This window comes from Lygodium microphyllum, chromosome 12 (assembly GCF_053477565.2).
Source record: "Lygodium microphyllum isolate KBCC chromosome 12, Lygodium_microphyllum_v1.1.10, whole genome shotgun sequence".
In the NCBI taxonomy this organism is placed as follows: domain Eukaryota; kingdom Viridiplantae; phylum Streptophyta; class Polypodiopsida; order Schizaeales; family Lygodiaceae; genus Lygodium; species Lygodium microphyllum.
In genome coordinates this window covers 138,256,255-138,270,797 of record NC_141146.1, presented here as the reverse complement: position 1 = coordinate 138,270,797, position 14,543 = coordinate 138,256,255, and positions in this window count along the sequence as shown.

Sequence of the window (14,543 nt, the reverse complement as noted above, 5' to 3'; positions counted from 1 at the left end):
AATGTGGTCACCATGTACAAATTGGTTGCATCAGCTTTGCGAAACAGTAGATCTTTATCGTACATGGACCCGACACATGGGTATGTTAGCATCTCAAACTTAACAATAGAGCATAGCAACATAATTAATTATCATTTTATACTAGTAAGATAAGCAATTAATCAAGAAAAAAAAATCTCATATATTCCATCAAGGGTATGCAAGGTTTGATAATAGATATTAGAACACAGAATGCATCCCAAGAGCTAACTACATAAGAAGCAATACATGACAATGGACTAGATTGACTTAGCTACCCTTGTATCATTACACTGTATTAAAGAGTTATATGGTGATCATTAGGATTTAGAAAAGGTTAAGACCCAAATAGTGGGTTGAAAGAGGAAGTAAAAAGGAAGAAGAAAGGGTGAGGAGCCAAGAGGAGAGACATGAGCAAGTGGTAACCAAGGAAGTATACAACAGAGAGTTGTCGAGAGGCCAGAAGAACACAACACTTCTTCCATGATCCTTTTATAGTCTTTGATGCCCATGCTGTCATGAAGTCCTTCTGCCATAGTCCATGGCTAATCCACCACCTTGTATTACTGCACTGCTATTGTTAGAATTGATAGCCTCTTTCAGCCATTGTCCCATGAATGCTATTTTAGGTCACCAAACAAAATGTCTTGCACCTAACTCATGAAATGCACAGAGGAATTGAACCCACATAAGTCACCCTTGAATGCCATCTTTGTTTTCAAGAGCGGGTGACTAACAAGAATTTTGAAGCATTTACCTTGACAATTTGCGGGGGGTTCAAATCACCCAAAACTGGTGATTCGTTCCTCGCTTGTTGAAGGCAACATGAACAATTACTATCTTAATTTTGGCTTCCATAGTGGGTTCCTCTTCTTATTCCATGTGGCCATAGTCCCACTATTTTGGCTGTAGAATTGCCCTTATGGGAAGGTCTGTTCAAGTTTGGGCACTCCCTCTTGAAATGCCCAAGCTCATTATAGTCACAACACCATGGTTTTTAACTACATGAACAAAATTTCTTTTCGCACTTGTCTTAGCCTTTTTCATCGAACAGGCTTATTGTTGACCTTAAGCTTTCTTAATGAAAGCATGTGGTCCTTTGATTGGGGTACCTTATCCCTATAATATCTTCTGCCCTTTGGCTTGGATTGGATTTCGTGCTATAAAGGCTTGGCTTGAAGCAATGCACCCTAGAGGCTCATATGTTGCATCGCTTGAAGTTGAGTATCTAATGGTGGATTCAACCCATGACATAGCTTGCCGACCTATTCACTATTATACATGCAGCTTAAGCTTGACAATTATGGCTTTATTTTTGGGACTAGTATCCGCAGTGAGGAAGTAGTCTTCCATTGTTTGTAACCAAGCCTTGGTCTTTGTCTCCACATCTCTCAAATTGCCATCAAACTCAAGTAGTTTGACCTACTTGAGAAGAAACTTTTCTCCTGAACTTTAAGAGGATTTGAAGTAGATGTAACATCCTAGGGTTTTGTAGTACACAAAGTTAGTCTTTGCATAAATTTATCCAAGACTTTGATCATACTTTCACATGATCATGATGAAAGATGTAAAGAAATCATACAAAGGAACTTAGATCTTACACAATATGACATCTTTATTATTCATAATTTTCCATATGCAAAATGGTAGTATATCAAGGTGGATATTAGTTAGATCAAACTGGGAATTTTGATCATTTTGGATTTTACCATGGAATCGAGATACATCAATAACTTTGTAGGCTGGTGGCTTAGCAAAATCTAAGATTTTGTATTCAAGGGGAAGATCTAGAAAGCCATATTTTCAACAGCTATTGTGGTGAAAGCACCCTAAAATGGCAACATGCTTTGGTTGGAATAATGCGAAGCACTTGGTCATAAAGATAGTGCTTTTGACAAATTTTCTCTATGCCTATATTGAGAGTAGAGTTTAGATGTGATCCCTTGAAGATAAATAGCATGACGACCTTAAGTTCTTCCATCTGCTCAATCCTTATGATATTATTTTTTAACTAAGCAAGTCAATCGATATTTATAAAGTAGTAAACTCCCTCACATCCATCACTCCCGATACAGCGGGGAAGTATTATACATATGCTCTAAGAGTCTCATGAAGTGATCCCACTAATCAAAATCTAGGGAGTGCATCGTGGAGGTAAACATTGCTTGGAATACAACTTCTACCGATCTTTATTATTCTAAAAAGAGATCCCACTTTTCATTAGATCACAAATCATTTTTTTGCACTCAATCTTTCCTTAGATAGGGTTCAAAAAAATATTTCTATGCTAACTTGATTTTGCTTTGATACCACCCATAATGTGCCTATTAAATGTCCCCTTGATGGTATGATTTGATAGTCCATGTTCTAGGCAATGCCATCTAGAACTCCTTTGGAATGCCATAGGCCTTGCTATCTAGGGTTGCTTGAGCCTACCTCGTAGTGGAAGGTCCACCTAGTTCCCACGAAGATCGACCTTAAATTCAAGGTTCCTAAATAATACTACGGTCACCTAACAATTTAGCTAGTATCGACCACGAGCAACCGCTTTTGCAATTCAACCCAAATCAAAGTAGGCCTATGTCCCACTATGTTCAAAGATGGAGAAACAATGAGAATTTGTCATGTCAATCTCTATATCCATAAGGTAAAGTCTCAACCAGCCCCCTAAAATGACATAAGGTTGATTCTAAATTGATCTTTCTATAACATTCACTTTTTGGCTCTTCCTAATTCCTTTAACCTATCCTTTTGGTGGGAAACCTCTCAGCTTATTAGGACCACCTTACCATGGGGAAGATTCATCGCACGATCCACCCTCCCACTTTCCATTTAAGATGTATTTTCCTAATTATCTAGTTACCTATCACAATTAATTCAACATATAAAATCAGCTTGTTTAATAAACATATTAACACAAGGTTCATTCATGTAATCTTAAGGACAAAAACAAAGACAAGCTGAAAATAATCTTTCCAAAATAATTTGTTATTTCAATTGGGCAACATTGCTTTACTTGCATCAATCTAGCCGTCCATATAGGACCCCGCAAGAAGATGATACCACTAATTGTGCCCGTAGCTAGTGTTAGGGCCTTCCAAGAAAGCCATCTCAAGCTGACAAGGTTTGGAGTAAGGGATTTATGGCTAGAGCCCCCTTGTTACCCATGTAATCTCCTAGCTAATTGTGCTTCCTACAAATAGACCTCTCGTTTCCAAAGCCGATGCTAGCATCCAAAGCTGCAAGTATAATCCCTTGGTGAAGGGTTCCCACGGGCTACCCTTGGGGGAGACATAGAGTATCTCTAAATTTAACCTGATTTTATGCAAGCCCTACATTAGAATAGTTCAAGCACAATAATCTTTCTAAATGCATCATTCCTATGCATCAAATAGCCCTTTGGGTGCAAACCAAACAATTTGGGGCTTTTTCTATATCCAAAGTTACAGTTCTAGGGTCTTAAATTCCAATGATCTTCCAATGAGTTTAGTCTCTTCAGTTGAGGACCTTTGGCTCTTTGACCTGAACAATCAAGGTAAAAAATATTGAGTCCCTTTAGTTTTGATAGTTTGGATCATAACTCCCTCTTAAAAATATAATTATCTTACAACTTTGCAAGGTTATAAAGTGTACTTCTTTACACAGGTGGAAGGAGAGAGAAATCCCTTGTCACATGAGTAATTCCTTTGTTCCTCTATGGTAGTTTTCTCTAGTTTCTACTACTTAATCCTTAGAGGCCCAAAAAAAGAGAAGACTAGCATATTTGGTACATAGGTTGGAAGCCTATAAATCATGTCGGTTCCCTCTCTAATTGAGATAATATTTCTCATAATAGGAACTTTAATAGAACAAGGGCAAGGACTTCCATACTTAGACCTCAAATCACTATCCTAAAACAAAAGCCAATCCTATATATCCTCTAAATTATGAATCTAATTCTTCTTCGATTCAACCTTCAACAAGCAATAATTTGAACTTGGCTTAATTTCCTATAACGATTATTTAAAACTAGGATATGATGTACTAGTACACCAAAAAGAAAAGGGTATCTACTAATCACTATCTTAACGCTTTCTTACATTACTTAACACTAGGCGCACTTTTCTAACTTTCATTCAATGATACATGTTTTCTTAACTCAACCTTATGAGTTATTGTGCAACCACTAAGATCTGGCCCCATTATAGAGAAGCATGCTTCTTATGAACACCCCTCTAGAATATCATAAAATGTGGGTCCGTCAACCGAGTTACAGTGCACCATAAGGTGTTTGAACTCAAGGGGTATATTGCACATCTATCTACTTTAGTCAAACCTAATAATGAACTTCAATTAGCTTTCATAATAATAATAATGGAAAAAACTTGGGATTGATTTAGTGTGACATTGTCCACGGGTATAAGCTCTTGACCAGCTCCTGTACTTCTATGCTTTGGGGCCATCATTGCTTACAAACTCTAGAAGTTGTAGCCTATCCCACTCACCACCTCTATGATTTATAGTGCATCCAACTCCTCACGATCTTTGGTGCACTTGGACCATCGAACTCTAGCTTTCTCAAGCCAGGTTCCCTTCTTAGTGTGGAGATAAATCTCTGGATGATGAGAGAGCCTTGATGGATTGAGAATTCGTACACTCTCTTAACGTCTCTCTCTTATATCTCTCCCTAGCCTTAGGTCTCTTTCTCTCCTTCTTTCACTCTCTTAGCCCCCCTCTCTATCCTTATCAATGTCTCCCTCTCCCTCTAACTATCTCTCTCAATCTCTCATTCTATCTTCCTTCAATGATTAGGAGAAATAGAAGAACAATGACAACTTTCACAATAGTGATAAAAAAACCTCTACTCAAAGGGCTAAGTCTAAATTTATAGCCATAGCCTGCCCATTGATTGGTACTTCCACTCGGATTATCACATCCTTTTTGCTCAATGAGTAGTTGAATGGGCATTGAAGGCAATGAGGACAATGGAATCGATGGAGTGATCAGTGCGTGATCAATTCAAGATTAGTGATAACAAAGTGTGTACTATAGTCTATGAGAACAAGTTTGTTTTTTTATCAGCAAGACAATGATTTTGTTGATGACAATGAGGATGAGAAGTTCATACATGCCAGCTGACTATTTGTGACAAACCGAAGGATGATGATGAAGACAAATGGAAGATGAGGAAAACTCGCATGAAGACAAAGCTTAAAGATGACGATGAATGAAAGGGAAAAGATGATAACAACATGTGGGTTTGCCAATAGTTTGAGGCTGTGGTTATAACCTATGTACAACACTCCAAATGTTTTGAAAAGTTACATGGGTGTAATATACTGCTCAAACACAAGGTTACCCAATAAGTATACTTAAGAGAAGTTGTACCACACAATAAAATAAGAAGAATAAACCTCGTGGATGTTTCTTGCATATCTAAGGATGTGGAGTCGTAAGTTTTTCGTAAGCCATCCCCATATTGCCTTCATGAACTTTGAGGGCAAACTTACCCTACATTGGTACTCAAGGGCTGAAAATTTTTAATTTTATGAAATTAGAAAGTTTGCAAGCATGACATGGCCATGTATAGCATTGATGTGGAAGACATTGTGGAAACATGTGTTTCCTAGCCCAATCAAGTCACATAAAGTCACTTTTCAAGATTTACTAGACTAGGGTAAAGGGGCCAATAAAGTGATATCTAATTGGACTCTAATTGTGAGTTATATATTTGTTTTAAAGCTGAATGTATATATTATATAGCATTCAAATTAAAAGCTTGGATATTTTGATATCTATTTTATATATTGTTTTGAGCTTTGTCCTAGGGATTGTGAACCAACTAGAAGGCTCACAAGCCTATGTGGTACAAGGAAGATAAGAAGAAATAAAAAGGGTTTTTTCTTAAAGGGTAAGTGGGAGTTACATTCTCTCTCTCTCTCTCTCTCTCTCTCTCTCTCTCTCTCTCTTTGTGGAAAAAAATGAACTCACAAATGGGCCCTTAAAAATAATATAGTTTAAGATGTGGACCTTTTGGATTGTCCAATAGGAAGGCTAGATGTTGACATCCATGGAGGGTGAATCTTCTCTCTCCAAATCTTGGGTTTTTTATCAAAAAAAGGGGTAGCGGGGGATTAAAAAAAAGGGAGAATGAATAGTACACAAAATTTGAGTTTCTCTCACCTCGTATTTCCCCCCCTTTTTTTGGAGAATTTTCAATTTTGGTTTTTTTCCCTCTTAAGAAATCAAATTGACCCAAAAGTTGAGCAACATACCATTTTCACTCTCTTCTCTATACTGGTGAATTTTTGTCTCCATTGAAGCTCCATGGTGAGAGTAATTAGAGTTTTGAGCATTCTGCTTACCTCTGCACTTTCTTCTCCATGCAGCTCCAGATTTTGGGTAAAACACATGTGCCCATCTCTCTTTGCATTTTCTCTTGTTTGCTATTTTTTCAATAGGATTTGATGTCATTTCTTACTATTATTGTTGTTTTATTGCAGAGGTTGTTTTGGGCCAGGAGGCATAGGTGCTCATCTCTCTCTCTCTCTCTCTCTCTCTCTCTCTCTCTCTCTCTCTCTCTCTCTCTCTCTCTCTCTCTCTCTCTCTCTCTCTCTCTCTCTCTCTCTCTCTCTCTCTCTCTCCCCTTTCTTTCCCCCTCTCTCTATATGTTGTTTCTCTTTTATGTTGTGTTTTCAATAGAATTTGATGTAGTTTTCTTGTAGAGTTTATTTGGAGTAAGAGGCAAATGTATTAATCTCTCTCTGTTTGGTTTTTTTTTCCTGCTATCTTTTCAATACAACATGATGTTAGTTCCAACCCTTGTTGTTGTTTTATTGCAGAGATCATTTTGGGTGACATTGCACAAGTGCTCATCTCTCTCTCCCTCTCTCTCTATGTATCCTCTTTTCTACTATTTTTTCAGTATACCTTCATATAAATACTAACTCTTGTTATTGTCTTTTGCATAGATCGATTTGGGCAAGATTGGACAGGTGCTCATTTCTTTCTCTCTCCCACATACTCACACACTCTCTCTTTCTTCCTCTCTGCATTTTCCCTTTTCTACTATCTTTACAATAGGGTTTGATGCTAGTTCTAACTTAAGGATCAATTGTTGTTGCAACACTTAACACAAGGTATAACAGAGATTCTATAGATAAATTTGCGGATAAATATGCTATATTTTGTGGTGAAAATTTTATTCATTTAATTAGTGACTTTTATATTTGATGGGATTTATGTTTTCTTTTGTCCATCATTTGCAATGGGTTTTGATAAGCAACAATTCAATCTTATCTTCAACAGATCGGCTTATAGGTAAATTGGCCCTATTTTTTGTTGCTTCTATTCATGTAGTTATTTAGATATTTTTTGTTAAAAGGGATTCATGCAAGTATTTTTATTAAACGAGATTCATACATGTATTTTTTTGTACATACAAGTATTGTACAAGGTTTAGGTGAAGCACACAATTCTTGATCGACTATTTTGATGTGGTGAGTGATTTCTTTGTACTCGATGATATGGATCTACTGGCAGTTGATGGTTCAAAAATCCTCTACTTTATTGGTCATGTGTGTCCATTCGGATCTCCATGCCAATTGGCAATGATCCATGAAATTCTTGTATCATATCATCCATATAACGCACAATAAGTTGAGTCATAGAAGATCTCAGATGTCAATCAAATGTGTCTATTAAGAATTTCATGCCATGTGGCTGCTATCCTTGTAGCAACTACTCTATAATACCCACGTTTCATACAATGTATTGAGTCAAATCAAACTCCTATTTATTATAATGAAATTTATTTTGGCAAAATTCTCTAAGTATTCTTGTGCCATTCTTTCCATTATATTTCATATAAATGGTATGATTAAAGTGATGCCTTGAAATTGAATCTATACTTTGTATCAATGTACATATCCAGATGCATTTTGATATTGATGTTTGTGTCTATTTACAAAAGTGTAAACATCTCTTAATTCCATGTTGATTCGTATAGCATATTGGTGATTACTGGACATACTTAAAATGCTTGGTATTTAGGGGTTAATACATACTTCTTTACATCTAATGTCGGTTATAATTCCTGAGAGAATAACAAGCATTCTCTTGATAGAAGTACGTAATAGAAAAGATGAAGAAGGAAATTGGTTCACTGATACGTATCATTAGTCGTCTTGGGTACATATATATCCAAGTATGAAGGGAGCTTTCAGCGTGAAAGCATATGCAATTGCAAATGTATCAAAGCATTGGAAGGGTAAAATTTTAGCTCTCAGACAAAGGAATGCTAATTCTAACCTTGTAACAGAGGCATTTGTACAACATGTATTTATGCAAAAACAAATAAATATTGCGCCCATTGTGCCCTTTCAACAAAACATTGCAAGCAGTAAGTATTTGCAACTCATTGAGAATGAGAAATTTCATGATATCTATGTAACTACTTGTCTCGTATTTACGGAATATACCCTTCAAATTGCTATGAGTGGCAAAATGTCAAGAGTTTCATAGGTTCTTTTAAGTATTACCACCTCGAAATTGATAGATTGCTCTTTGAGGGGCATACAACTAAGTAGCTCGCAGAGGACCTTGCTTTTTTCTATGACTCCAAGTACATATTTCCCAAGGGGGGTCAAGAATATGGAACCCTGGAGTCTATGCATATATCGAATCTCAATAGCATAACATGGCCATTGTGTAGTAGTGACATTTTACACGTGTAGCACAAAAAATTTAGCAAACATATTGAACTCTATGAAGCCAAGCACCGGCTAAAAGAATGTACATCTAAGTTGGTTCATACCAGTTGCAATTTTCGCACATATGTTCAAGGAATGTAAGGGTTTGAGATGTACCAAAAGCACGTATATCATAAAAAGTACATCGAAGGATTATGTAACAAGGATCCTAGGCAAAACTTGGACATAAAAAATGACTCACAGTCTGGACACAGTGGAGTGTTGAGTCACAACAAGGGACATGGTTTTCATGTAAAATTTTTCTCTCTTAGTTGACTATTATCTTACTTTGGGATGGATTGGCTAACTTTCCTTTCCAATTACAGGTATTTTGTCACACAACAGACTTTATGCCTAGTGTTCAAGTATCGTAGATGGAGAATGCTCAAGGATAAATGGTTGCGCCTTGATCAAAACACGCGTGAAAGTGCAGCTGTGGATGTTACTATCATTTGTGAGGGCCACGAGCCCCAAGTGTTGCAAATGAAAGATGATTGGCCCTTGAGTATAATGCACCATGAAATTACAATGTTAATGCAGAATCCACCTATTAGCTTCTATTTTAAACTAGATGGCAAGAAAATTTGAAGCTAAGTTGAGAATACTGTTACCAGTGGAAAGTGTGTGGCTCCACATATTTTAGAAATTGTAGAGTCTCCCTAAAAATCCCACCACAAGTTGTAATATCCAACACTTGTAAATTTTCTATTTTTTTTCAATAGAATATTGTCGCTTGCAAACTTGCTATATTTAAAAATTATGGTATTTATGCAAAATCGTACACTTGCTATATACTTTCCACATCAACACATTTACATATGCATTTAAACTTTACAAAGATGTAAGTAAAGCCATAACTAAATATCGTATGCGAACAGTCCTTAATGGTTTAAAACTAAAGGTTTTTAAGGTAGAACTAGTTTAGTCCTTGTTTCATTGTTTCATTTCACTCTTTATCTCTTCATCTCTTTATATCCACCACATCCCTCCTACTTGCTACGATGGATGCTCACACACACTTTGATAAGTGGATCCACGAGACTATCTTTGCTAGCTAGGGTGACAAGTTATTTCAGGTTTTCTCTAAGAATGTTAACGTTGAAAGTGCGCTCTCATCGTTGGATCCCCCCTTTAGGTTTTGGAAGACTTTATGAGCACCATTGCTACTTGCACATACTCCATCGAGGGATCCAACATGACTTGGGTGCCTCTGAAACAGTTCATGGTATTTCAAGCAGGAAAGAATCACCAAAAAATGATAAATAGGTGTTTGGCCCACGTGGATCCTTCGCACAGAGTATGCAGTGTTCCCATGGGTAGTGTACTAGGTATAGTACCTTTGGATCTCGTGGAGTGTGATTGCGTATTGGAAATTTACCTCCTTGCATTGGATACACCCCTAGAGGAGAAGAGCGATGAAGATACAACTCCAGAGGTTGTTGCTATCACATACACGGCCGATTGAAGATCTCATAAATGTTGAAAAATGAACATTTGGTGGTGGTAGAGCAAGGGTTGGCTCTCATGGTGCCATCTTCTTCAAAACAGCCACAAGTCGACAAACCCAACATTGCCTCCTTGACGCCCATTGAAGTAGATGGTGTACAATACTTGCTTCTGTTAGATGTGTTGCAATACTTGGAAATAAAGGAAGAAGAGTTGTTTTCCATCCTAGTCAGGGATTCGATGGAAGACCTGATTGATTATAATTACATGGGTGTGCATCCGATGATGGCAGAGATTGGAAGATATGATGGCAAAAGCTTAGATACATTGAGTGCCATCATAGCAGCACAGGAGCATATTACCTCGGTTGAAGAAGATTACCTTGTGATGGATGCTTAATTTAAAGCACTATAGCATGATATATTCGCCGAACCAAGGTCCCAGCTTCTTACCAAGGAGTTTGTAAATCCCTCTATCCAAAGAGGTGCCTCGCTAACACACAAGGAAATGAAGATATAAGATTATCTAGAGAAGATGAGATTTCTAACTACCATATATTTTTATGTGACGAAACTTGATGCTATGGTGTATTGCATCCCCCAGAGTCCACCAGTGAAATCTTGGCCAAAAATGATGCCTGCAGCTGCCCTGGAATTTGGGGCCACTTTTTGTGCACCCTATCATCAAGTTTCGTCGCTTTCTAATAACTCTCAGTTAGTTGCTAAATATATTGTTTGATTTGACTTTGTCATTCATGACATACTATATATAGATGAGTTTGCATCAAGGCAAGGAGTTTGGCATACAAATCGACAGAAGGATTCGTCTCCGAAGGAGTACATTGGCAACCTTGTTGCAAACTTGGTGGTCTTCCATAGAATTGCTCGCCACGAGGGCAAGAAACAATCATGAAAATTTGAGCTTTGACCAAGTTTGGACCTTTTCGAGCGATACATGTGACATCTAGCTTGGAGAATGTGGTGCTAGTCAAGCTATCAAAGCTTCTTTACTTGTTTGACCAAATGCGTGGTGGAGCAATGTGTGTGCTTGCTACATCAGGTGACCTTGTTAAAGTGTGAGATCCGCTTCTCTTGGAGAAAGAGCTGAAGGGGGAGCATATCATTTTTGAAGCAAAGAAGGAACTTCTATTTTCATCAAAAGCTAGCCCCTCCTCTCCACCGATGAAAAAGCCAAGGAACGAATGAGAGTTTTTATTGGCTATCGGCTTTTTGTATTTACCATCACATGTATTTTTCTTGATGAATATAAGATATTTTACTTTGTCTCTATAAAGAAATATTTATTGAATAAATGTGTGGTTCGTGTAAGTGTGACGATAATGTGTGCTACATGCATAAATGATGCATTCACATACGTTAACATAATCCAATTTAATTATGTCAACGCGTAGTACTACACTTATGATTGTGCATAGACAATAATGTAACTCGTATCCATATGTATTACTACTTTCGATGCGTGCGTACATTAAACAAAAATTAAAAGTCATGGTTTCAAGAAACAAAACAAAATAACTATACTCAATTATTCGAATTTAGTACATGTTGCATGAGATATTATGTATATATATATATAAATATCCCAATGTGGCAGAGTATACAAAATGTTTTGGCCTTCCAAGATGTTATGATGCTATAACACTCACTACAAAACCTTGTATCATTAATCTCATAACCTATGGAGGAGTCCTCTTGCCGTGTTGAAGCCGAACGATAAAGTTCGTGTCTTTATCTATGATTGTGACGCGCTTTGCATGGATGGCCACTAGCTGTGTATCATCGAACAAGTCGATGAGAAACCCCTCTACAGCCATTTGCAGGGCCTCCATAGCTACAGCAGTCCACCTTCCCGATGGTGGGCCATCCCGCACTCGCACCCAAAATCTTCCCATCCCTTTCAGCTCCAAGTCTTGTATGACTTCCCGAACAATCTTATAAAAATATATTTTCAAGATGAGAAGCTCGTATCTGCATGGGATTCTCATTATCTCCCGAAGGGCGACAGTACTCGGTTTCCATCTCCTCTTCTTCTGTGGTGGTCGTTGTGCTCTATGGGGAGCACTTGTTGCTACACTAGAGGAGGCTCCACCTTATGCTCCATGTAGCAAGCCTTGGCATGAGGCCTTCCCGTGGATGAAATGGCAACATGCTTGCTTGGTGCGTGCCATGCAAGCTCAAAGAGGGTAAGAGGGAGAGAGACAGAGGTTGGGGGTGTGAGAATGAAGGAAGCAAAGAAAGTAAGATGTGAAAATGAGAAGAAGAATGAACTTTTAAACATAGACTATACAGAGGCATCGGGAGTAAAGTCTGCAATAAGAAATGGCAAATTTTTGCATGTTTTTCCTATTGAAATTGACAGTGCTAGCAAAAACTGTAAGTAAGATTTGAAAATACAACGAAGATGCACAGTCAAAGTTGAGAGCAAAGGACAAGAGTAAAAATTTAATTTATATTTTAAGGGCACGTACAATAGTTTTGCATTGGGACATAGCCATATGTCCAATGCACGAGGAGAACACTATGCCAAAAAAGATAACATTACAAATTGTGTTCATTCCATTAGAACAAATGCATCCTTCGCTGCTTGAAGATTTCTTACAAGTTGAAAGTCCTTGGGAGTTGTAGTGACGCACTTCGCATGTATTGCACAACGCTGAGCATTAGTCATCAAGTCAACTAAAAAGGCCTATGCAGCACACTATAGAGCATGAAGACATTCTTTTGTGAAGCGATTAGGTCTATCCTAACCTTGTGCCAAAAACCACCTCCTGCTTTCTGTGCAGTAAAGGTCTTGCACAATCTTGCAAGCAAGTCTCGAGAAGCTCGCTTTCAAAATGATGAGATCAAAAAAGCATTGATACCTCCCAATTTATCTTAGGGCCACTGTGCCTGGCTTCCACTTGTGTTTTGTATGGGGATGCTGAGGAGCACCCTTGTGAGGGTGGCTTGAGGAAGCTAGGTTAGGTTGAGAAGGAGGTGCATCTGAGCTAGTAGATGCTCCAAGGGACTGAACACGATATGGGACTCTGAGCAGAAGCTTATTTGCAACTACCTTAGGCCTAGCCATATTTCCTGCACAAGAGATGTGAGAACTCGATGAATAAGATAGAAAGTGAAAACCTCTTTTATATAACCCTAAACTGTAAGACTCATTCACATAGATGCACACTCTCTCTTTCTCTCTTAAACTATAAATTGCATTCACATCGAATACATTGTTCATCTTACTATCTTAGCTCTCTTCAAACCCATTTGCAGCCTTGTCAAAGCCTTGTTTCTAGGTACTTGGCATGGTTTTCTTTGACACTTGAGGCTTCATAGTGCACTCTTTTAGTGACACGACGTGATTCCATCATGTCTGCAACCAATTCATCAGCACTTTCATTTGCTCTCTTTTGCGAGAGTTTTGCTTCATCGGCTGCTATAATCCTATCCACCAAGATAGCACATAGATCATTGGATTGCTACCATTCACACCTCTACCATGATCAGTTTTTCTTTGGTATGCACCACGTGCTATCCAATTTGAATTTTCCATCCCTTGTGTGGACCAAACTCCAATGCTTCCCTTTTCTGCAAAGTATGGCCCATATGCCTCAAGGATATGCTACAAAGACACATATCACACATGAGTAAAACTATGCTCAATAGTTTATACAATTCATATAATTTTAAAATATTAACTTAGGATGCACCATGTAATGTGTGATAGAGCTTTTGCCCCACGCTTCCACCATGTTTTCGTAGAAGCTATGCATAGCATCGATAAATTCTTGCTTTATCTTCTTTGTTAAACATCACCTTGTGAAGTAAGGGAGCCAATTTGTTTTTTAAGACTTATCCAAACCTTGCTTTTCCTCCATTACCTCAAACAAGAACTTCAAAATGTAACTTTTTCCACCCATCGTAGTCCTGCAGCCTACAAATCATGACATTCCCTTCCTCATTGATGAGTGCTGAGAGAAGCTTCCTAGCCTTTGCTCCTCCAAAGCAAGGCTTTTTTGGCAAGTTACCAAATTTTCATGATCTCTTCTCATCTTTTTCAATCGTCACTTGATGCTTGTGTAGCCCAATTTCTGATAGCACTCGCTCCACGTTCCTACACGTTGCAATGGCTTCTTTTTCTGGTTGCATCCTATAAGCAAAGCAAATGTATTCATATACACGTTTCTCCATGATTTTGACAAAAGCATACAATGAAACAAATGTGAATACAATCCAATGGAATGTTGAAGATGGGATTCCAAGTGGGATCTTCTCTATTGCGCGTTGGTGCAGCACTTGTCACCCTTTGCCAATTTTTATTTCCGTCCTTTCCTTCCACCCTCTC